The 22,500-nt window shown below is 48.4% G+C and overlaps 1 protein-coding gene across 2 annotated transcripts in view; it reads right to left on the bottom strand.

Annotated features, from left to right (window-relative positions):
- Positions 1-22,500, bottom strand: part of LOC135198536 (uncharacterized) — a 358,282-nt gene that overhangs the window by 16,918 nt on the left and 318,864 nt on the right. The gene's annotated exons all lie outside the window — the stretch shown is intronic.

Raw genomic sequence — 22,500 nt, 5'->3', positions numbered from 1 at the left:
ATGCATTATATATTTAAACGATTGAGATAGAAAACATCTCGGAAGAGAATGGCGTTATACTTTTTTTAAGTATTAAATCATTTTTAACATGAATTTCGAAATAAATTTTCTTTGTCATTTCAAATTTTGCGACGAGTAAAAGTACTTTATCAGATCGAGTAGTAAAAGTAATTTGAACAATTTTTAAAAACTGATACACATATACACATATACACATATTATATGCATATTATACACACACATATATATAATATATATATATGTATGTATGTGTTAGTGTATATATATATATATATATATATATATATATATATATATATATATATATGTATGTATGTATGTGTATATATATATATGTATTATATATATATATATATATATATATATATATATATATATATATATATAATGTATGTATGTATATACATATATAAATAAGTAAATATATATTGACAGACAGATAATACAGAAAGAAAAAGCTAGTAAGAGGTGGGAAACTTTCTACATTCAACAAAACAAAATTCTTTGTTTCCATAATAAAAAAGAATAGAAATTATTGTCACATTGGTCACATATATTTTTTCTGGTCACTTTTGTCTCCGTCTCTTATTATTGAAGGCCAATCAATGACTCAACGGAATAAGGGGATATCAGGTGCTAAATAGAATTAATGGAATGACTTCTACAAGATGAAAGGATTATAGTTTAGGTATCTTGCGAATGGTGCTCTCTCTCTCTCTCTCTTCTCTCTCTCTCTCTCTCTCTATATAATATATATATATATATATATATATATATATATATATATATATATATATATATATAATATATATATGTATATAAAGGTGGGCATGTCTCCGTATATGCGCGTGTATGCTTATCAAAGCAACTGTTGCGAAATATGGTTTAGTAATATACGAGCTTGATGGTGCGCACTACGCTGTGCTGGGACCCGGCGCTGCAAGTCACGTCTCCCCTACCCTCCCGATCCCTTGCCAACCCCGCCCCACCTGTGGCAGACAAAAATAAATTTTCACATAAGCTATGCCGCTCTCCGGTTAGCATTCATCATATATCTGCTACTTTCTTTATGTAACAACAACAATAGCAATATATTATTCAATCCGTTTTTGATGTAGTATAAATATGGTAACCTATTATTCCAATTGTTGTTACCATTATTAACGGAGTGGCAAAGTTAATGTTTATCTGAGGGAGCAGGATAAATTCTTCAATGCTAAAGCTATCAGCCACCTGGAACTCACCAAAAGATTTGTATTGAGATTTGATGCTGTAGTTATGCCTACGGGCAACGTAACAAGAAAAAAAACTTTGTAATAAGTTCTTCCAAAACTTTGTTGATGTTATATTGTTCAGTCTCATATATTACGTGTAATGAGAAAACTTTCCTTACGTATTAGTGGCCCGTAGGATACAGTGCCTAAAAGTATTTCGGGGGAAATTTTACTTTTATTTTTTTTTCTTTGTTCACGACCAAAGTTAATTAAGTTTTGAAGGACTTTGCATAAAACTAAGATGACGAGGGAAACTATGTGTAATATGATTTTATTCTCTCTCTCTCTCTCTCTCACTTACTCTTCTCGCTCTCGTGCTAGTATAGGTGAAAGGTCATTGGGTCGACATTGTTCGATTCATGTTTTTAATATGTACATAATTTTCACGTTAATGTCTGCTCTTATACGAAATAAATATTTTCCTTTTACACTGACTTAATTTGGCCTTAGGATTTTCAGCACATAACGTTAGAAGGCACAATGAGAAAATGGTTAATTTCATGTAAAGATAGGTACGAGTCCGAAAAAGCATCTTTTAAACTAAAAGCATTAAGAATGGATCATGCACTTCCTAACTGACTGGCAATTAAAAAGAGTAAGGTTTCAGAAGGATGAAATGAATTAGTTTGTTTGTTTGTATGGTGTTTTTACTTTGCATGGAGCCAGTGGTTATTCAGCAACGCGACCAACGGCTTTACGTGACTTCCGAACCGCGTCGAGAGTGAACTTCTATCAGCAGAAATACACATATCTCACGCCTCAATAGAATGCCCGAGAATCGAACTCGCGGCCACCAGTGCCGCACTGAGGGACAAAGAGAGTATTCACACATTAGATTTAACCTTAAGGATACGACAATAAACTGCTGAACCCGAAATTGAAAGAAAAGAAAATCAAATATAAATACTCAATCGTAGCGGCATTACCATTTTGATCATGTAAGAATCATGTTTACATCACTATGAAGATGTGGATAGAATTATGTCTATCTCACTAAAAACTGACACTAAATTTTCGTTCGTAGATCGTGAGAAAATGTATCATGCATGCAACTAACACACAAACGCACTACTGAATAATATTCAACAGTTTATTTCGCCGACAAAATATCCAACGAAATAAGACGAAAAGTATTTCTGACGGACATTAATTACTCATTACGTCAGCCTATTAATTTCAGTAATGAGCGGAAAATGAATATGATGAATTAATTTAGGACAAGTGAATTACAAGGTTTCCTAATTCTTGCACCGCGTCACGGCGGGTCTCGACAAAACTGGTCTCTAGTTTGTCAGCAGTTTATGAGAAGTTACAGTGGGAACGGAACAAATATATAAACGTATGTTTCATATACTACGTATACATATGTAGAAATATGCATATATATATATATATATATATATATATATATATATATATATATATATATATATCGAGCTACAAATGTCCTTTAATATCTAATTCGCTCTACCTCAGAATTAATATATTTTCGTATATGTTAACTGAAGGGAAATTTTTTACTCTATAAGAAATTAGTCGGAACACGGACGCAAACCACCCAACAAATTCAAGACGCACAGTGAAGCCTTAAACCACATGGCCACCGAATTAGATATTTAAGGATATTTGTAACTAGATGTATGTATCTGAATCACAGCTATGTTATAATATACATATATATCTTCGGTGGAAACCCACTCTTAACCTTACCCAGGAGATCACCCCACCCTTTTTCCTGACCCTTGTCAGGAGAACGCCGAACGAGGTTCGCCCTTGTGATAAGATAACCCTCTAACCCTCCCCCCTCAAGCCAAGAGCTCAGCAAGATAAAAACTAACCCCCCCCCCCCCCCCACCGTGGGCCAGCCAAGTTCCTGCGCCTCCTTTCTCCCTCGACGCGAGCACCCAATAAAAAATCGCCAACTTCTTTGTAAAGCTGTTTTCGGATATGAATATACAATGTGTGTTCACCCAGGGCCATCCAACCTTTGTAGATGGTAAAGAGGGCTGCCGAAACGTCGGAATAATAAATAAACTTCAGCCAGCGGCTTTACGATTTACTCGATGAAATGAAGAAACTTATATGCCGCGTTGAGAAGGAGTTACATAATGATCGGCATTCAAACTGCCATTTTATTCAGGAAGTATGTCTCAAAAGAAGGTTTTCTTCCAGAAATAATGATAATAATAAAAAATAATAATAATAATATAATTTAATAATAATAATAATAATAATATGTGGCGCGTTGGGAGGAGTGGGTTAGGTCGTCAATGACTTAAGTCAAGTTAAGCAGCATTGGGGCTAGTCAGTCGTTGGAATGGGTGACCGCTCTCCTCGGCGTTGATTCCTTGGGAAACGAAGAAACTTATATGCCGCGTTGAGAAGGAGTTACATAATGATCGGCATTCAAACTGCCATTTTATTCAGGAAGTATGTCTCAAAAGAAGGTTTTCTTCCAGAATATAATGATAATAATAAAAATAATAATAATAATAATAATAATAATAATAATAATAATAATAATAATATGTGGCGCCGTGGAGGAGTGGGTTAGGTCGTCAATGGACTTAAGTCAAGTTAAGCAGCATTGGGGCTAGTCAGTCGTTGGATGGGTGACCGCTCTCCTCGGCGTTGATTCCTTGGGAAAGGATCTTTACCATAATTTCCTCAGTCTACTCAGCTGTAAATGAGTACCTATCCCTGATGTGGGGTATGGGGTTTCAGCTATGGGTTAAATAGCAAAACTCAGCAATGATGGAAAGAAATGAAGGAATAAACGACAACGACGTAAATGGAACCTCGGGCAACAGAGGAGCTTCGTCCGGCAACCAGGTATTCAACCCAATTGAAGGGGAAGACGGTCAAGTACTTGGAGGTCGTCATCCAGCAACAGATCACCACAACGACAGTAATCAACAGCCTGAGATTGGAGCTACAGAAGCAAAAAGGAAGAAATGGACAAGAGAAGAAAATAAGGAAATATGGAGATGCTACATCAGAAGCAACCCGACGGAGAGAGGATATAGAAGAAGATTGGTCAACATCTGGAATGAGAGGAATAACACCCCCCAAACAGAGCAGAGGCTGGCAGACCAAGTAAGGAACATAAAGAAAAGAACTGGCTCTCCTTAACAGAAAGAGAAGAACTGGAAAGGGAAATGTCACACGACAATGAATTACACGAAGACGAACTGAGAGACGATGCCACAGAAGACGACAGGGAGGATGAGGTATCAAACAACGACACACGAAGAAACACCGACGAAGTAACAGAGAGGACGGAATGGGTAGAAAAGATTAGACAATGGATGGAGCCAGATACAGAGAGAACAAAGATCCCCTCCATGAAAGCCTACAACACCAAGAAATTAAGGGAGAAAACAAGTGAGGTCAATGAAATAATGGGCATAATACACACCACCAGTATCACAGAAACAAATAACTTGGTATATGCAGGAGCAAGATTAGTAGCAGAACTGATGGGGATTCGAACACCAACACCACCAGCACAACCAACCCAACAGAAACCAAAACAGCAACCTCCTTGGAAAAGGCGCCTGGAGAAGCAAATCATGGTGATGAGATCTGACTTGAGTAAACTGAAAGAGATGGCAGAAAAAAGGCTAAGAAGCAAGAAAACAAGGGAGGAACTCAACGAGAAATACAAAGTACAAGAGAGGGGACTAAACAACACAATAGAAGATGTAAAACAGAGGCTTAAGGCCAAAGCACATAAGATCCAACGGTACATGAACAGGAATAAGGGATACCAACAGAACAAACTATTCTGGATCGGAACCACCAGAAAAGACTATACAGCCAACTAGGAGGGGAAGACAACCACCCAGAAATTCCTGAAGCCGAACCAAGTAAGAGACTCTGGGAAAACATATGGAGCAATCCGGTATCACACAACAAACATGCAACATGGCTCCAGGAAGTCAAGGAAGAAGAAACTGGGAGAATAAAACAAAAATTCACAGAGATCACGACAGACACAGTCAGACACCAACTAAAGAAAATGTCAAACTGGAAAGCCCCAGGTCCCGATGAAGTCCATAGATACTGGCTCAAAAACTTCAAGGCCCTACACCCACGAATAGCAGAACAACTCCAGCATTGTATCTCAAATCACCATGCACCCAAATGGATGACCACAGGAAGAACATCCTTAGCACAAAAAGACAAGAGTAAGGGAAATATAGCCAGTAACTACAGGCCTATCACCTGCCTACCAATAATGTGGAAGTTACTAACAGGTATCATCAGTGAAAGGCTATACAACTACCTAGAGGAGACAAACACCATCCCCCACTAACAGAAAGGCTGCAGAAGGAAGTGTAGGGGCACAAAAGACCAGCTCCTGATAGACAAAATGGTAATGAAGAACAGTAGGAGAAGGAAAACCAACCTAAGCATGGCATGGATAGACTATAAGAAAGCCTTCGACATGATACCACACACATGGCTAATAGAATGCCTGAAAATATATGGGGCAGAGGAAAAACCACCACCAGCTCAAAAATACAATGTGCACTGGAATACAATACTTACAAGCTCTGGAATAAGACTAGCAGAGGTTAATATCAGGAGAGGGATCTTCCAGGGCGACTCATTGTCCCCACTACTCTTCGCAGTAGCCATGATTCCCATGACAAAAGTACTACAGAAGATGGATGCCGTGTACCAACTCAAGAAAAGAGGCAACAGAATCAACCATCTGATGTTCATGGACGACATCAAGCTGTATGGTAAGAGCATCAAGGAAATAGATACCCTAATCCAGACTGTAAGGATTGTATCTGGGGACATCAGGATGGAGTTTGGAATAGAAAAATGCGCCTTAGTCAACATACAAAAAGGCAAAGTAACGAGAACTGAATAAAGCTACCAGATGGGAGCAACATCAAACACATAGATGAGACAGTATACAAATACTTGGGAATAATGGAAGGGGGGGGGGGGGATATAAACCACCTAGAGATGAAGGACACGATCAAGAAAGAATATATGCAGAGACTCAAGGGGATACTCAAGTCAAAACTCAACGCCGGAAATATGATAAAAGCCATAAACACACTGGGCAGTGCCAGTAATCAGATACAGCGCAGGAATAGTGGAATGGACGAAGGCAGAACTCCGCAGCATAGATCAGAAAACCAGGAAACATATGACAATACACAAAGCACTACACCCAAGAGCAAATACGGACAGACTATACATAACACGAAAGGAAGGAGGGAGAGGACTACTAAGTATAGAGGACTGCGTCAACATCGAGAACAGAGCACTGGGGCAATATCTGAAAACCAGTGAAGACGAGTGGCTAAAGAGTGCATGGGAAGAAGGACTAATAAAAGTAGACGAAGACCCAGAAATATACAGAGACAGGAGAATGACAGACAGAACAGAGGACTGGCACAACAAACCAATGCACGGACAATACATGAGACAGACTAAAGAACTAGCCAGCGATGACACATGGCAATGGCTACAGAGGGGAGAGCTAAAGAAGGAAACTGAAGGAATGATAATAGCGGCACAAGATCAGGCCCTAAGAACCAGATATGTTCAAAGAACGATGGACGGAAATAACATCTCTCCCATATGTAGGAAGTGCAATACGAAAAATGAAACCATAAACCACATAGCAAGCGAATACCCGGCACTTGCACAGAACCAGTACAAAAAGAGGCATGATTCAGAGGCAAAAGCCCTCCACTGGAGCCTGTGCAAGAAACATCAGCTACCTTGCAGTAATAAGTGGTACGAGCACCGCAAAGATCCTCTGGGACTATGGTATCAGAACGGATAGGGTGATACGTGCAAACAGACCAGACGTGACGTTGATTGACCAAGTCAAGAAGAAAGTATCACTCATTGATGTTGCAATACCATGGGACACCAGAGTTGAAGAGAAAGAGAGGGAAAAAATGGATAAGTATCAAGATCTGAAAATAGAAATAAGAAGGATATGGGATATGCCAGTGGAAATCGTACCCATAATCATAGGAGCACTAGGCACGATCCCAAGATCCCTGAAAAGGAATCTAGAAAAACTAGAGGCTGAAGTAGCTCCAAGACTCATGCAGAAGAGTGTGATCCTAGAAACAGCACACATAGTAAGAAAAGTGATGGACTCCTAAGGAGGCCGGATGCAACCCGGAACCCCACACTATAAATACCACCCAGTCGAATTGGAGGACTGTGATAGAGCAAAAAGAAAAAAAAAAATGATAATAATAATGATAATTATCAACATCATCATCATGAATTATTATTTATGAGATTGCTGGTGCGCTATGAGCGCTGGAACCCGGTGCTACTGTCTCCCCCACTCTCCAGATCCCCTACCTACCCCTCTGCCAGGGCAGACAAGCAGGTTTGTAGGAAGAGATGGACGTCTCCCCTACCCTTCCATTCCCCTACCCACCACTACCCCACCCAGGCCGGACAAGCAGGTTTGCAGGAAAGGGTTGGATGTCTCACCTATCCTCCCGTTCCCCTACCCTGGACCTACCCGGGGTGGCGAAACTGGTTTACAGGGGCTGGGTGGCTGCGTCATGTCTCTTCTAATGTCACCTGGGGGAGGACGAGCAAGATCCACAGGAATCGGTCTGTCGAATTCAAGTAGTGCGTCCTAACCTATTTTTATTCTACTTTCCAAACATCTTTTTTTATTAGTTAATAATGTGACGTCTACGACGCACAATATATTTCATCTCCAAAAGCTTCTCGATAAAAATAAAAAGAAGAAACATAAAAATAAAAATAGTATAAATAAAATAATAAAATAATAATAAAATAGAAATAATAAAAAAATAAAATAAAATTAATAAAAATAAAATAGAAATATTAAAAATATCAAAAAAATAAAATCTAATAAAATATAAATACGAAATCCACAATCTTGTGAATTATACTTTGAACAGAAGAAAAAGACTTGATGGGAACATTCAGATTGATGACAGTTACAGTCTTTATAATAGATATCCGAATGTTTATTCATCCTTTCCATAATATCGCACACAACTGCATCGCTCACTCGATACAACCCGGTTAAAGGTGAACAAATAGAATTCTCTTTGCCGTGCCTATCATCAAAAGCGCCATCAGTAACTAAATACATACGAGTGAAGGGATGTTTTGTTTTTTTTAAACCGTGCAACGCGAAAAGGGGATCTCACTGCTGCATGTAAACCGTGCTACAGAGGGCCGAGCCGAGGTCGATTCATTATTCACAAACGGCTTCCTCCACGCATCATCCGACAATCTAGTCCATCCAGCTTTCATTGTCAGGTTTCTACGGTATTTGTGGAGCAGCTCCAGAGCGGCTGCACTTTTAACTTCAAAATTCTCAAAGGTCAGCTCCGTGTTCCTCAGGGACTTGGAGAGAAGCCGTGTTCCCCAGGGACTGGGAGAGAATCCGTGTCCCTCAGGGACTGTGGAGAGTCCGTGTTCCCCAGGGACTGGGAGAGAATCCGTGTTCCTCAGAGACTGGGAGAGAATCCGTGTTCCTCAGGGACTTGGAGAGAATCCGTGTTCCTGAGGGACTGGGAGAGAATTCGTGTTCCTCAGGGACTGGGAGAGAATCCGTGTTCCTCAGGGACTTGGAGAGAATCCGTGTTCCTAAGGGACTGGGAGAGAATCCGTGTCCCTCAGGGACTGTGGAGAGTCCGTGTTCCCCAGGGACTGGGAGAGAATCCGTGTTCCTGAGGGACTGGGAGAGAATCCGTGTCCCTCAGAGACTGTGGAGAGTCCATGTTTCCCAGGGACTGGCAGAGAATCCGTGTTCCTAAGGGACTGGGAGAGAATCCGTGTTTCTAAGGGACTGGGATGGAATCCGTGTTTCTCATGGACTGTGGAGAGAATCCATGTTCCTCAGGGACTGGGAGAGAATCCGTGTTTCTCAGGGACCGTGGAGAGAATCTGTGTTCCTCAGGGACTGGGAGAAAATCGGTGTTCCCCAGGGACTGGGAGAGAGACCGTGTTCCTTAGGGACTGTGGAGAGAATCCGTGAACCCCAGGGACTGGATGGGAATCCGTGTTCCCCAGGGACTGGGGGAAAACCTGTGTTCGCCAGGGACTGGAGGAAAATCCGTGTTCCCCAGGGACTGAGAGAGAATCCGAGTTCCCCAGGGACTGTGGGGAAAATCCGTGTTTCCCAGGGACTGGGAGAGAATCTGTGCTCCTCAAAGACTGGGAGATAATCCGTAATCCCAGGGGACTGGAAAGAATCCGTGATCCCCAGGGACCCCGGGAGAATCCGTCTCCCCGGGACTGGGAGAGATCCGTGTTCCCCAGGGACTAGGAAGAGAATCCGGGGGAAAGTCCCCAGGGACTGTGGGATGAGAATCCGTGTCCCAGGGAATGAGGGAAGCCGTGTTACCAAGGAATTGCTATCTGTGTTCCCCGGTGTTCCTTCCCAGGGACTGGAGATTCCCTTGGGTTCTGTGACTGGAGAGAAGCCGTCAGAAAATGGGAGTTTCCCAGGGACGTGTGGGAGAATGGGAGGGGAGAACCGTGTTCCCCAAGGATTGGGGGAGAATCTGGTTTCCCAGGGAACCCCTGTGGGGAGAATTCCCGTATTCCCCAAGGATTCTGGAAGGAAAAATCTGTTGTTCCCCGTGTTCCTTCAGGGACCCCTGCAGGGAAAATCCGTGTTCCCCTGGGACTTGGGAGAAGAAGCCGTGTTCCCCAGGGATAATGGGAGAGAAATCGTTTTCCCCAGGGATAATGGGAGATGAATCCGTATTCCCCAGGGAAGGGAGAGAATCCGTGTTCCCCAAGGGAATGGGGTAGAGAACTCCGTTATTCCCCAGGGAGGGAATGGGGAGAGAAATCCGTATTCCCCAGGGAATGGGAGAGAATCCGTTATTCCCCCCAGGGAATGGGAGAGAAAGCCGTGTTCCCCAGGGAAATGGTGAGAAGACTCCGTGTTCCCCAGGGGGACCGGGAGAGAATCCGTGTTCCCAAGGGACTGGGAGAGAAGCCGTGTTCCCCAGGGAATGGGAGAGAATCCGTGTACCCCAGGGAATGGGAGAGAATCCGTATTCCCCAGGGAATGGGAGAGAATCCGTGTTTCCCCATGGGACCCGGGGAGAGCAATCCGTGTTCCCCCAGGGAACTGGAAGAGAATCCGTGTTGTTCCCCTAGGGGACTGGGAGAGGGAATCCGTGTTCCCCAGGGAACTGGATAAGAGAATCCTTGGTTCCCCAGGGAATGGGAGAGAATCCGTGTTCCCCAGGGACTGGAAGAGAATCCGTGTTCCCCAGGGAATGGGAGAGAATCCGTGTTCCCCAGGGACTGGAAGAGAATCCGTGTTCCCCAGGGAATGGGAGAGAATCCGTGTTCCCCAGGGAATGGGAGAGAATCCGTGTTCACCCCAGGGAATTGGGAGAGAACTCCGTTGTTCCCCAGGGCCCACCGGGACCGGTAGGAAATCCAGTGTTTACCCCAGGGAATGGGATGAGAATCCGTGTTCGCCTTTTCCCCCAGGGAATGGGTAGAGAAATTCGGTGCTCCCCAGGCGGGAATGGCGGGAGGAGAATTCCGTGTTTCCCCAGTGACTGGGAGAGAATCTGTTTTCCTCAGGGACTGGGAGAGAATCCGTGTTCCCCAGGGACTGGGAGAGAATCTGTTTTCCTCAGGGACTGGAAGAGAATCCGTGTTCCTCAGGGACTAGAAGAGAATCCGAGTTCCCCAGGGACTAGAAGAGAATCCGAGTTCCCCAGGGACTGTGATGAGAATCCGTGTTTCCCAGGGACTGTGGGGAGAATCCGTGTTCCCCAGGGACTGGGAGAGAATCTGTTTTCCTCAGGGACTGGAAGAGAATCCGTGTTCCTCAGGGACTAGAAGAGAATCCGTGTTCCCCAGGGACTAGAAGAGAATCCGAGTTCCCCAGGGACTGTGATGAGAATCCGTGTTTCGCAGGGACTGTGGGGAGAATCCGTGTTCCCCAGGGATTGGGGGAGAATCTGTGTTCCCCGTGTTCCTCAGGGACTGGCAGAAAATCCGTGTTCCCCAGGGACTGGGAGAGAAGCCGTGTTCCCCAGGGAATGGGAGAGAATCGGTGTTCCCCAGGGACCGGGAGAGAATCCGTGTTCCCCAGGGACTGGGAGAGAAGCCGTGTTCCCCAGGGAATGGGAGAGAATCCGTATTCCCCAGGGAATGGGAGAGAATCCGTGTTCCCCAGGGAATGGGAGAGAATCCGTGTTCCCCAGGGACTGGGAGAGAAGCCGTGTTCCCCAGGGAATGGGAGAGAATCCGTGTTCCCCAGGGACTGGAAGAGAAGCCGTGTTCCCCAGGGAATGGGAGAGAATCCGTGTTCCCCAGGAATGGGAGAGAATCCGTGTTCCCCAGGGAATGGGAGAGAATCCCTGTTCCCAGGGGAATGGGAGAGAATCCGTGTTCCCCAGGGACCGGGAGAGAATCCGTGTTCCCCAGGGAATGGGAGAGAATCCGTGTTCCCCAGGGAATGGGAGAGAATCCGTGCTCCCCAGGGAATGGGAGAGAATCCGTGTTTCCCAGGGACTGGGAGAGAATCTGTTTTCCTCAGGGACTGGGAGAGAATCCGTGTTCCCCAGGGACTGGGAGAGAATCTGTTTTCCTCAGGGACTGGAAGAGAATCCGTGTTCCTCAGGACTGGGAGACAATCCGTGTTCCCCAGGGACTGGGATACAATCCCCGTTCCCCAGGGACTGGGAGACAATCCGTGTTCCCCAGGGACTGGGATACAATCCCCGTTCCCCAGGGACTGGGAGACAATCCGTGTTCCCCAGGGACTGGGATACAATCCCGCCCCGTTTTCCCCAGGATGGGAGACAATCCGTGTTCCCCAGGGACTGGGATACAATCTGCGTTCCCAAGGGACTGGGAGACAATCCGTGTTCCCCAGGGACTGGGAGACAATCCGCATTCCCAGGGACTGGGAGAGAACCCATGTTCTTCAGGGACTGGGAGATAATCCGTGTTCCTCAGGGACTAGGAGAGAATCTGTGTTCTTCAGGGACTGGGAGATAATCCGTGTTCCCCAGGGACTGGGAGAGAATCTGTTTTCCTTAGGGACTGGGAGAGAATCCGTGTTCCCCAGGGACTGGGAGAGAATCTATGTTCACCAGGGACTGGAATAGAATCCGTGTTCCTCAGGGACTGGGATACAATCCGTGTTCCCCAGGGATTGGGAGAGAATCCGTGTTCCTCAGGGACTGGGAGATAATCCGTGTTCCCCAGGGACTGAGAGAGAATCCGTGTTCCCCAGGGACTGGGATAGAATCTGTTTTCCTTAGGGACTGGGAGAGAATCCGTGTTCCCCAGGGACTGGGAGAGAATCTATGTTCACCAGGGACTGGAAGAGAATCCGTGTTCCTCAGGGACTGGGAGATAATCTGTGTTCACCAGGGACTGGGAGAGATACCATGTTCCTCAGGGACTGGGATACAATCCGTGTTCCTCAGGGATTGGGAGATAATCCGTGTTCCTTCAGGGACTGGGAGAGAATCCGTGTTCCCCAGGGATTGGGAGATAATCCGTGTTCCTTCAGGGACTGGGAGAGAATCCATGTTCCCCAGGGACTGGAAGAGAATCAGTGTTCCTCAGGGACTGGGAGATAATCCGTGTTCCCCAGGGACTGGAAAGAATCCGTGTTCCCCAGGGACTAGGAGAGAATCCGTGTTCCCCAGGGACTAGAAGAGAATCCGAGTTCCGCAGGGACTGTGATGAGAATCCTGTGTTTCCCAGGGACTGTGGGGAGAATCCGTGTTCCCCAAGGATTGGGGGAGAATCTGTGTTCCCCGTGTTCCTCAGGGACTGGTAGAAAATCCGTGTTCCCCTGGGACTGGGAGAGAAGCCGTGTTCCCCAGGGAATGGGAGAGAATCCGTGTTCCCCAGGGAAAGGGAGAGAATCCGTATTCCCCAGGGAATGGGAGAGAATCCGTGTTCCCCAGGGAATGGGAGAGAATCCGTATTCCCCAGGGAATGGGAGAGAATCCGTGTTCCCCAGGGAATGTGAGAGAATCCGTGTTCCCCACCCCAGGGAAGTAGAGAAGCCGTGTTCCCCAGGGAATGTGAGAGAATTCGTGTTCCCCAGGGACCGGGAGAGAATCCGTGTTCCCAAGGGACTGGGAGAGAAGCCGTGTTCCCCAGGGAATGGGAGAGAATCGTGTACCTCAGGGAATGGTAGTGAATCCGGGTATTCCCCATGAACCAATGGGAGAGAATTCCGTGTTTCCCTTCCCCAGGGAAACGGGCGGGAGAGAATCCCTTGTTCCCCAAACCCCAGGGGTACTGGAGATGAAAGGTCCGTGTTAATTCCCCAGGGAATGTGGAGAGAATCCGTGTCCGTTCCCCTGGGACTGGGTAAGAGAATCCGTGTTCTCCAGGGGATGGGAAGAATCCGTGTCCCCAGAGAATTCCTGTAAGAGAATCCGAAGTTCCCAGGGTAACCTGGGAGAGAATCTCGTGTTTTTCCTCAGTGACTGGGGAAGATAATCCGTGTTCCCCAGGGACTGGAGGGAGAAGAATCCGTGTTCCCCAGGGAATGGGAGAGAATCCGGTGTTTCCCCCCCAGGGAATGGGCAAGAGAATCTGTGTTTTCCCCAGGAATTGGGACCCCAGGGAATCGTGGTTTCCCTCCAAGGGCCGGAGAAGAATCCCGTGATTCCCCAGGGAATGGGAGACGAATCCCGTGTTCCCATTCCCCATGGGAATGGGAGGATAATCCGTGCTTCCCCAGGGAATGGGAGATGGAATCCGTTTCCCCAGGACTTGGGGAGAGAAGCCCCAGGGAATCTTTTTTCCTCAGGGACTGGTAGAATCCGTGTTCCCTTGGACCCCTGGGGAGGGAGGGAGGGAATCCTGGGTTTTCCTTCCCCAGGGACTGGGAAGAGAAAATTCCGTGTTCCTTCCCAGGAACTATAAGAAGGGAATCCGGGAGTTCCCAGGGAACTCCTAGAAGATAAAATCGCGAGTTCCCCAGGGAACTGGGTAATGAAGAATCCCTTGTTTCCCAGGGACCTGTGGGGCATCCATTTTCCCCAGGGACTGTGGGAGAGAATCTGTTTTCCTTTTCCCTCCCAGAGGGACTTGGGGCAAAGAATCCGTGTTTCCTTCCCCAGGAGCGGGACTAGGGAAGAGAAGCCGTGTTCCCCAGGGAACGGGAGGAAGAATAAGCCGATTCCCCATTGGGAACTGTGGGATGAGAATCCGTGTTTTTCCCCAGGGACTGGGAGAGGGGAAAGCCCGTGTTCCCCATGGGAAATTGGGGGAGAATCTGAAGTTCCCCCTCCGTGTTCCTTCCCCAGGGAACTAGGGCCAGGAAATCCGTGTTCCCCAGGGACTCGGGAAGAGGAAGCCATGTTCCCCAGTGGGAATTGGGAGGAGAAGTCCGGTTTTCCCACCCAGGAACCGGGAGAGAAATCCGTGTTCCCACCCCTAGGGAACTGGGAAGAGAAAGCCGTTTTCCCCAGGGAATTGGGTGAGAAATTCCCCGAGGGTTCCCCGGGAATGGGAGAGGAATCCTGATTAACCGTGTTTTCCCCAGGAATGAGAGGGAATCCCTTTTCCCCAGGATGGAGAGAATCATTGTTCCCCAGGGAATGGTAGGGAAGGAATCCGTGTTCCCCAGGGAATGGGAGAGAATCTCGTGTTCCCCCCGGAATGGGACCCCAGGGAACTCCTTGCTTCCCTAGGGAATGGGAGGGAATCCGTGTTTTCCCCAGGGAGCTGGGAAGAGAATCTGTTTTTTCCCTCCTAATGGGACTGGGGAGGGAGGAAGTTGAAATCCGTGTTCCCCATGGGACTGGGATAAGAATCTTTTATTTTCCCCCTCAGGACTGGAAGAGAATCCGTGGTTTCCTTCAGGACTGGGAGAGCAATTCCGTGTTCCATTCCCCAGTAGGGACTGGGATACATATCCCCGTTCCCCAGGAATGTAGACCCCAAATTCCGTGGGTTTCCTCAGGGCTGGGATACAAATCCCCGTATCCCCATTGGCTGGATAACAATCCGTGTTCCCCATGGGTACTGGGATACAATCCCTCCCCGTTCCCCTTCCCCAGGGACTGGGAGGACTAAATTCCGTGTTCCCCTAGGGACTGGGATACAAATCGGGCGTTCCCTAAGGGACTGGGAGACAAAATCTCCGTGTTCCCCCCAGGGACTGTGGGAGACAATTCCGCATTCCCCAGGGGACTGGGAGGGAGAACCATGTTCTTTCAGGGACTGTGAGATAATCCTGGGTTCCTCAGGGACTAGGAGAGAATCTGTGTCTCAGGGACTGGGAGATAATCCGTGTCCCCAGGGACTGGGAGAGAATCATTGTTTTCCTTAGGGACTGGGAGAGAATCGTGTCCCAGGGACTGGAGAGAATCTATGTTCACCAGGGACTGGAAGAGAATCCGTGTTCCTCAGGGACTGGGATACAATCCGTGTTCACCAGGGATTGGGAGAGAATCCGTGTTCCTCAGGGACTGGGAGATAATCCGTGTTCCCCAGGGACTGGGAGAGAATCCGTGTTCCCCAGGGACTGGGATAGAATCTGTTTTCCTTAGGGACTGAGAGAGAATCCGTGTTCCCCAGGGACTGGGATGATCTGTTTTCCATCTGGGATGAGAATCCGTGTTCCCCGGGACCGGGAGGGAATCTATGTTCACCAGGAATGAGAATCCGTTCCTCAGGGACTGGGAGATAATCTGTGTTCAACAGGGACTGGGAGAGATACCATGTTCCTCAGTGACTGGGATACAATCCGTGTTCCTCAGGGATTGGGAGATAATCCGTGTTCCTTCAGGGACTGGGAGAGAATCCGTGTTCCCCAGGGATTGGGAGATAATCCGTGTTCCTTCAGGGACTGGGAGAGAATCCATGTTCCCCAGGGACTGGAAGAGAATCAGTGTTCCTCAGGGACTGGGAGATAATCTGTGTTCCCCAGGGACTGGGAGAGAATCTGTTTTCCTCAGGGACTGGGAGAGAATCCGTGTTCCCCAGGGACTGGAAAAGAATCCGTGTTCTTTAGGGACTGGAAGAGAATTCGTGTTCCTTAGGGACTGGGAGAGAATCCGTGTTCCCCAGGGACTGGGAGAGAATCTGTTTTCCTCAGGGACTGAGAGAGAAGCCGTGTTCCCCAGGGACTGGAAGAGAATCCGTGTTCCCCAGTGACTGGGAGAGAATCTGTTTTCCTCAGGGACTGGAAGAGAATCCGTGTTCCTTAGGGACTGGAAGAGAATTCCGTGTTCCTTAGGGACTGGGAGAGAATCCGTGTTCCTTAGGGACTGGGAGAGAATCCGTGTTCCTTAGGGACTGGAAGAGAATTAACCGTGGTTCCTTAGGGACTGGAAGGAAATCCGTGTCCTTCCCAGGGTACTGGAAGGGAGAGAATTCCGTGTTCCTCAGGGACTGGGAGAGAAATCCTGTGTTCCTTATTGGGACTGGGAAGAGAATCCTGTTTCCTTAGGGCGACTGGAAGAGAATTCGTGTTCCTCGGACTGGAGAGAGGGAATCCGGTCCTTATGGGACTGGGATGGAATCCGTGTTCCCTTGGGAATTGGAGAGGGAATTCGTTGGGTTCCTCAGGGACGGGAAGAGAATCCGGTTCCATTAGGGACTGGAAAGAGAATTCGTGTTTCCTTCAGGGGACTGGGAGAGAATCCGTGTTCTTAGGGACGGAAGAGATCCGTGTTCCCAGGGACTGGAAGAGAATTCCGTGTTCCTCAAGGGACTGGAGGAATTCCGTGTTGTTCCTTCAGGGAACTGGAAGAGAAATCCGTGTCCTTCCCCAGGGGACTGGGAAGAGAATCCATGTTCCTCAGGGATTGGAGAGGGAATCGTGTCTTAGGGAATGGTGAGAAATTCCGTGTTCCCAAGACCTGGGGAGAATCAATGTTCCCGGGAACTGGGAGAGCATCCGTTGGTTCCACAAGGAAAACAGGGAGAGAATCCGTTCCTTCCCAAGGGGACTGGGAAGTAGAATCCATGTTGCCTCAGGGGACTGAGGGAGAGAATCCGTGTTCCTTAGGAATCGGAGAGGGAATCCAGTTTCTTTAGGGACTGGGAGAGCATCCGGTTCCTTAGGAGGAACCCCAAGGAATTCGTGGGGTTCTCCAGGGGACGGGAAGACCAATCCGTTCCCGGTTCCCAGGGGACTGGGAGGGAATCCGTGGTTCCCCAGGGAAGGGAGAGAATCCGGTTTCTTAGGGATGGGAAGAGAATTCGTTTTCCTTCCCAGGGAACTGGAGAAGAATCCGTGTTCCCCAGGGACTGGGAGAAGAATCCTTTTTTCCTTCCAAGGGTACTGGGAAAGAGAACCGGTTAACCAGGGAACTTGGAAGAAAGAATTCGTGTTCCTCAAGGGACTGGAAAGAGAATTCCCGTGTTTTCCCCAGGGAACTGGGAGAGGAATCCGTGTTAGGGACCCGGAGACAAGGGTTGATTTAGGATTCGGAAGAGAAATTCGGGTTTCTTCCCCAGGAACTGGGAGGGAGAATGTTCCCCGGGACCTGGGAAGAGGGACCTAACCGTGTTAACCCCTTTAGGGACTGGGAGAGAATTTCCCGGGACTGTCGGAGGGAACTCGGGAGAGAATCGTGTTCCCCAGGGACTGGGAGAGAATCTTTTTTCCTCAGGGACTGGAAGAGAATTCGTGTTTACCAGGGACTGGGAGAGAATTCGTGTTCCTCAGGGACTGGAAGAGAATCCGTGTTCCCCAGGGACTGGGAGAGAATCCGTGTTCCCCAGGGACTGGGAGAGAATCTGTGTTCCCCAGGGACTGGGAGAGAATCTGTGTTCCCCAGGGACTGGGAGATAATCTGTTTTCCTCAGGGACTGGGAGAGAATCCGTGTTCCCCAGGGACTGGGAGAGAATCTGTTTTCCTCAGGGACTGGAAGAGAATCCGTGTTCACCAGGGACTGGGAGAGAATTAGTGTTCTTCAGGGACTGGGAGAGAATCCGTGTTCCTCAGGGACTGGGAGAGAATCCGTGTTCCCCAGGAACTGGGAGAGAATACGTGTTCCCCAGGGACTGGGAGAGAATCTATTTTCCTCAGGGACTGGGCGAGAATCCGTGTTCACCAGGGACTGGGAGAGAATCCGTGTTCCTCAGGGTATGGGAGAGAATCCGTGTTCCTCAGGGACTAGAAGAGAATCCGAGTTCCCCAGGGACTGTGATGAGAATCCGTGTTTCCCAGGGACTGTGGGGAGAATCCGTGTTCCCCAGGGACTGGGAGAGAATCTGTTTTCCTCAGGGACTGGAAGAGAATCCGTATTCCTCAGGGACTAGAAGAGAATCCGTGTTCCCCGGTGACTAGAAGAGAATCCGAGTTCCCCAGGGACTGTGATGATAATCCGTGTTTCCCAGGGACTGTGGGAGATCCGTGGTCCCAGGGCTGGGGGAGATCTGTGTTCCCCATGTTCCCCAGGGACTGGGAGAGAAATCCGTGTTCCCCAGGGACTGGGAGAGAAACCGTGTTCCCCAGGGACTGGGAGAAAATCGTGTTCCCCAGGGACTGGGAGAGAAACCGTGTTCCCCAGGGACTGGGAGAGGAATCCGTGTTCTTCCCAGGGACCGGAGGGAGGAAAATTTCCGTGTTCCCCAGGGACATGGGAGAGAAGCCGTGGGTCCTCCAGGGAAAGGTGAAGACCACCGTTTAGTTCCCCAGGGAATTGGGAGGGAAGAATACCCGTTGTTCACCCCAGGGAAATTGGAGGGAGAATTATTTTCCCAGGGAAATGGGTGGAATCAGTGTATGTTCAACCAAGGGACTGGGAGAGAATCCGTGCCCCCCGGGATTTTCTGGGACAGGAATCGGGCCTTAGGGATGGGAGAGGATCCGGTTCCCAAGGACTTTTGCGCGAACGCCGAATCTGTTTGGCCTCAGGGCCTGGAGAGGGGGGAAATGCCGTGTTCCCCCATAGGGACTGGGAAGTAGAATCCGTGTATTTTTCACCAGGGAATGGAGGGAAAAAGCCGGTTACCCAGGGAATGGAAGAGAATCCGTGTTCCCCCAGGGACTGGGAGAGAATCCGTGTTCCCCAGCAGACCGGAGAGAATTTTCCGGTTCCCGAGACTGGGAGGGAGCCTCGTGTTCCTCAGGGATTGGGAGAGAATCCGTTTTCCCCAGAGACTGGAGAGAAATTCCGGTTTCCCCAGAGGGACTTGGAAGAGAAATCCGTGTTCCCCAGAGGACTGGGACGAGGATTTTCCGTGTTTACCAGGGACTGGGAGAAAAGAACCATTGTTCTTCAGGGACCCCTGGGGAGAGGGAAATCATCGCTCCCCAGGAACGGAAGGAAATCCGTGTTTTCCCCAGGGACCCCTGGAAGAGAATCCCGTAGTGTTCCCAGGGAATGGAAGAGAATCCGTTGTTTCCCCAAGAGGATGGGGAGAGAATCCGTGTTCACCCCAGAGACTTGGGAGAGAATCGTGTTCCGCAGGGACCTTTAGAGAATTCCGTTTTCCACAGAGGGACTGGGAGAGAATCCCGTGTTCCCCAGAGGACTGGGAGAGAATCCTGTGGTTCCTTTCCCCAGAGACCTGGAGAGAATCCGTCTGGTTCCCAGAGGACCCCTGGGAGAGAACCCGTTGTTCCCAGGAGACGGGGAGCGAACCGTGTCCCCAGAGACTTTGGGAGAGAATCCGGTTATTCGGGACTGGGAGGGAAGAATCCATGTTCTTCAGGGATTGGAAGAGAAGCGTTTTCCAGGGGACTGGTAAGGAGAATCCATGTTCCCCAGAGGGACTGGAATGAGAATCCGTGGGTTCCCCAGGAGGCTGGAAGAGAATCCCGTGTTCCTTTCCCCAGGGAACTGGAAGAGAATCCGTGTTCCCCAGAGACTGGGAGAGCAATCCCGTGTTTCCCCAGAGACTGGGAGAGAATCCCCCCCCCCCCCCCGTGTTCCTCAGGGACTGGGAGAGATCCGTGTCCCAAGGACTTTTGACCCCAGAGAGGAATCCGTGCCCCCAGAGGAATGGAGAGAATCCGTGTTCTCAGGGGCCTGGGCCGAGAATCCATAGTTCTTCGGGACCCCGGGAAGAGAATCCGTGTTCCCCAGGGGACTGGGAAGAGAATCCGTGTTCCCAGAGACCGGGCAGAGAATCTGTTGTTCCCCAGGGAGATGGGATGGAGGAATCCGTTGGTTCCCCAGGGAAACTGGGAGAGAATCCGTTGTTCCCAGAGACCGGGGAGAGAACCGTGGGTTCACCAGAGAACTGGGAGGAGAACCGTGTTCCCCAGGAGGGACCTGGGAGAGAAGCCGGGTTCCCAGAGACTGGGAAGAGAATTCCGTGTTTCCCAGCGGGACTGGGAGAGAATCCGGGTTCCCCAGAGGACTGGGAGACCAATACGTTTCTTCAGGGACTGGGAGAGATCCAGTTCTTCAGGGAACTGGAGAGAATTCCGTGTTCCAGGGACTGGAACCCAGGGAAAGGTTCCAGAGGAACCGGGAAGGCGGAACCGTGTTCCCAGAGGGTGGGAGGAGGATCCGGTCCTAAGGGACTGGGCCAGAGAAATCCGTTGGGTTCCCCAGAGATGGAGAGAATGCCGTTGTTCCCAGAGAGGGAGAGGGAATCATGGTCCCCGGGGATGGGAGAGAATCGGTTCCCGTGGAGGGAGGAGAATTTCCCGTGTTCCCAGGGACGGATAGGGAATCATGTCCCAGGGGACGGGAGGAATCCGTGTTTCCCCTTAGGGACTGGAAGAGTATCCGTGTTCACGCCAGGGAACTGGGAGAGAATCCGTGTTCCCCAGGGACTGGAAGAGAATCCGTGTTCCCCAGGGACTGGAAGAGAATCCGTGTTCCCCAGAGACTGGGAGAGAAGCCGTATTCCCCATGGATTGGGAGAGAATCTGTTTTCCTTAGGGACTGAAGACCGTAATCCCCGGGCAGGTAGAATCGCCAGGGACTGGGAGAGAATCTGTTTTCCTCAGGGACTGGAAGAGAATCCGTGTTCCCCAGGGACTGGGAGAGAATCTGTTTTCCTCAGGGACTGGGAAAGAATCCGTGTTCCTCAGGGACTGGGAGAGAATCCGTGTTCACCAGGGACTGGGAGAGAATCCGTGTTCCCCAGGGACTGGAAGAGAATCCGTGTTCCCCAGAGACTGGGAGAGAATCCGTGTTTCCCAGAGACTGGGAGAGAATCCATGTTCCCCAGGGACTGAGAGAGAATCCGTGTTTCTCAGGGACTAGGAGAGAATCCGTGTTCCCTAGGGACTAGGAGAGAATCCGTGTTCCCCAGGGACTAGGAGAGAATCCGTGTTCCCCAGGGACTATGAGACCGAATCGTGTCCCGCAAGGGATCCCCTAGGACTGAGAATCGTGTTCCCCAGGGACTAGGAGAGAATCCGTGTTCCCCAGGGACTAGGAGAGAATCCGTGTTCACCAGGGACAGGGATAGAATCTATGTTCCCCAGGGACTGGGAGAGATGTAGCGACGGTGTTAATTAATCCAGACTTTCTTAATCTCCGTCGGCATCGAAATCAAACGAATATAGAGTTGATTTTATGAATCTTTCCTTGCCGTTAGAAAGCCTGTGGTAATCCTGACTCTCTTAATCCTTTTCGTTTTTAAATTTAAGAGAAATAAAGATTTGCAAAGAGGAAGATTTTTTTTTTTACCGTTAGCAAGACGATGGTAATCCTTACTTTCTTAATCCTTTTCGTCTTTTGAATTTACGAAAAATAAATATTTACAAAGAGGAATATTTTTTAAATGTTAGGAAGCATCTTTTTGAAATTATTCCACGACGATTTATAAAAATTCGAATAATTCTAAACTCCAGATGATTCTACATATTGTATAGTGCAAAATGAAGGTTAAAGCGGTCCCTTTTGTAGGGCGGGTTACAACGTCATTAATGTAAACCTACTACAGTTCAGGGATACGCGCAAGGCCTTTGTATCGGCCTTGGATACGCGAGGCAGAAAACCTTTATATTCGTATTCAATGGCCTACTGACACAAAATAACGCATTTCTTTAGGAGCATCGAAGCTCCCCTTTTGCAGATATACTTTAGTATTATCACGTTTACATTTATATATTTTATGGAGGACGACTTGGTGAAATAAGAATAAAGCATAACAAGATATGAAAGTGAAAGAGGGAGGGGTGGGAACGGGAAATGAGCAAAGATTTCGTAGCACATTCGACTTGACGCTGAAAATAGAACGCACCTGACTTTTAATCTGCTTTTCTGCTGATCTGTAATAATAATA

The sequence above is a fragment of the Macrobrachium nipponense genome, chromosome 22 (assembly GCF_015104395.2).
Source record: "Macrobrachium nipponense isolate FS-2020 chromosome 22, ASM1510439v2, whole genome shotgun sequence".
Taxonomy (NCBI): domain Eukaryota; kingdom Metazoa; phylum Arthropoda; class Malacostraca; order Decapoda; family Palaemonidae; genus Macrobrachium; species Macrobrachium nipponense.
Note: the sequence above shows the minus strand (reverse complement) of the source record. Positions and strands in the feature narration are given on the sequence as shown.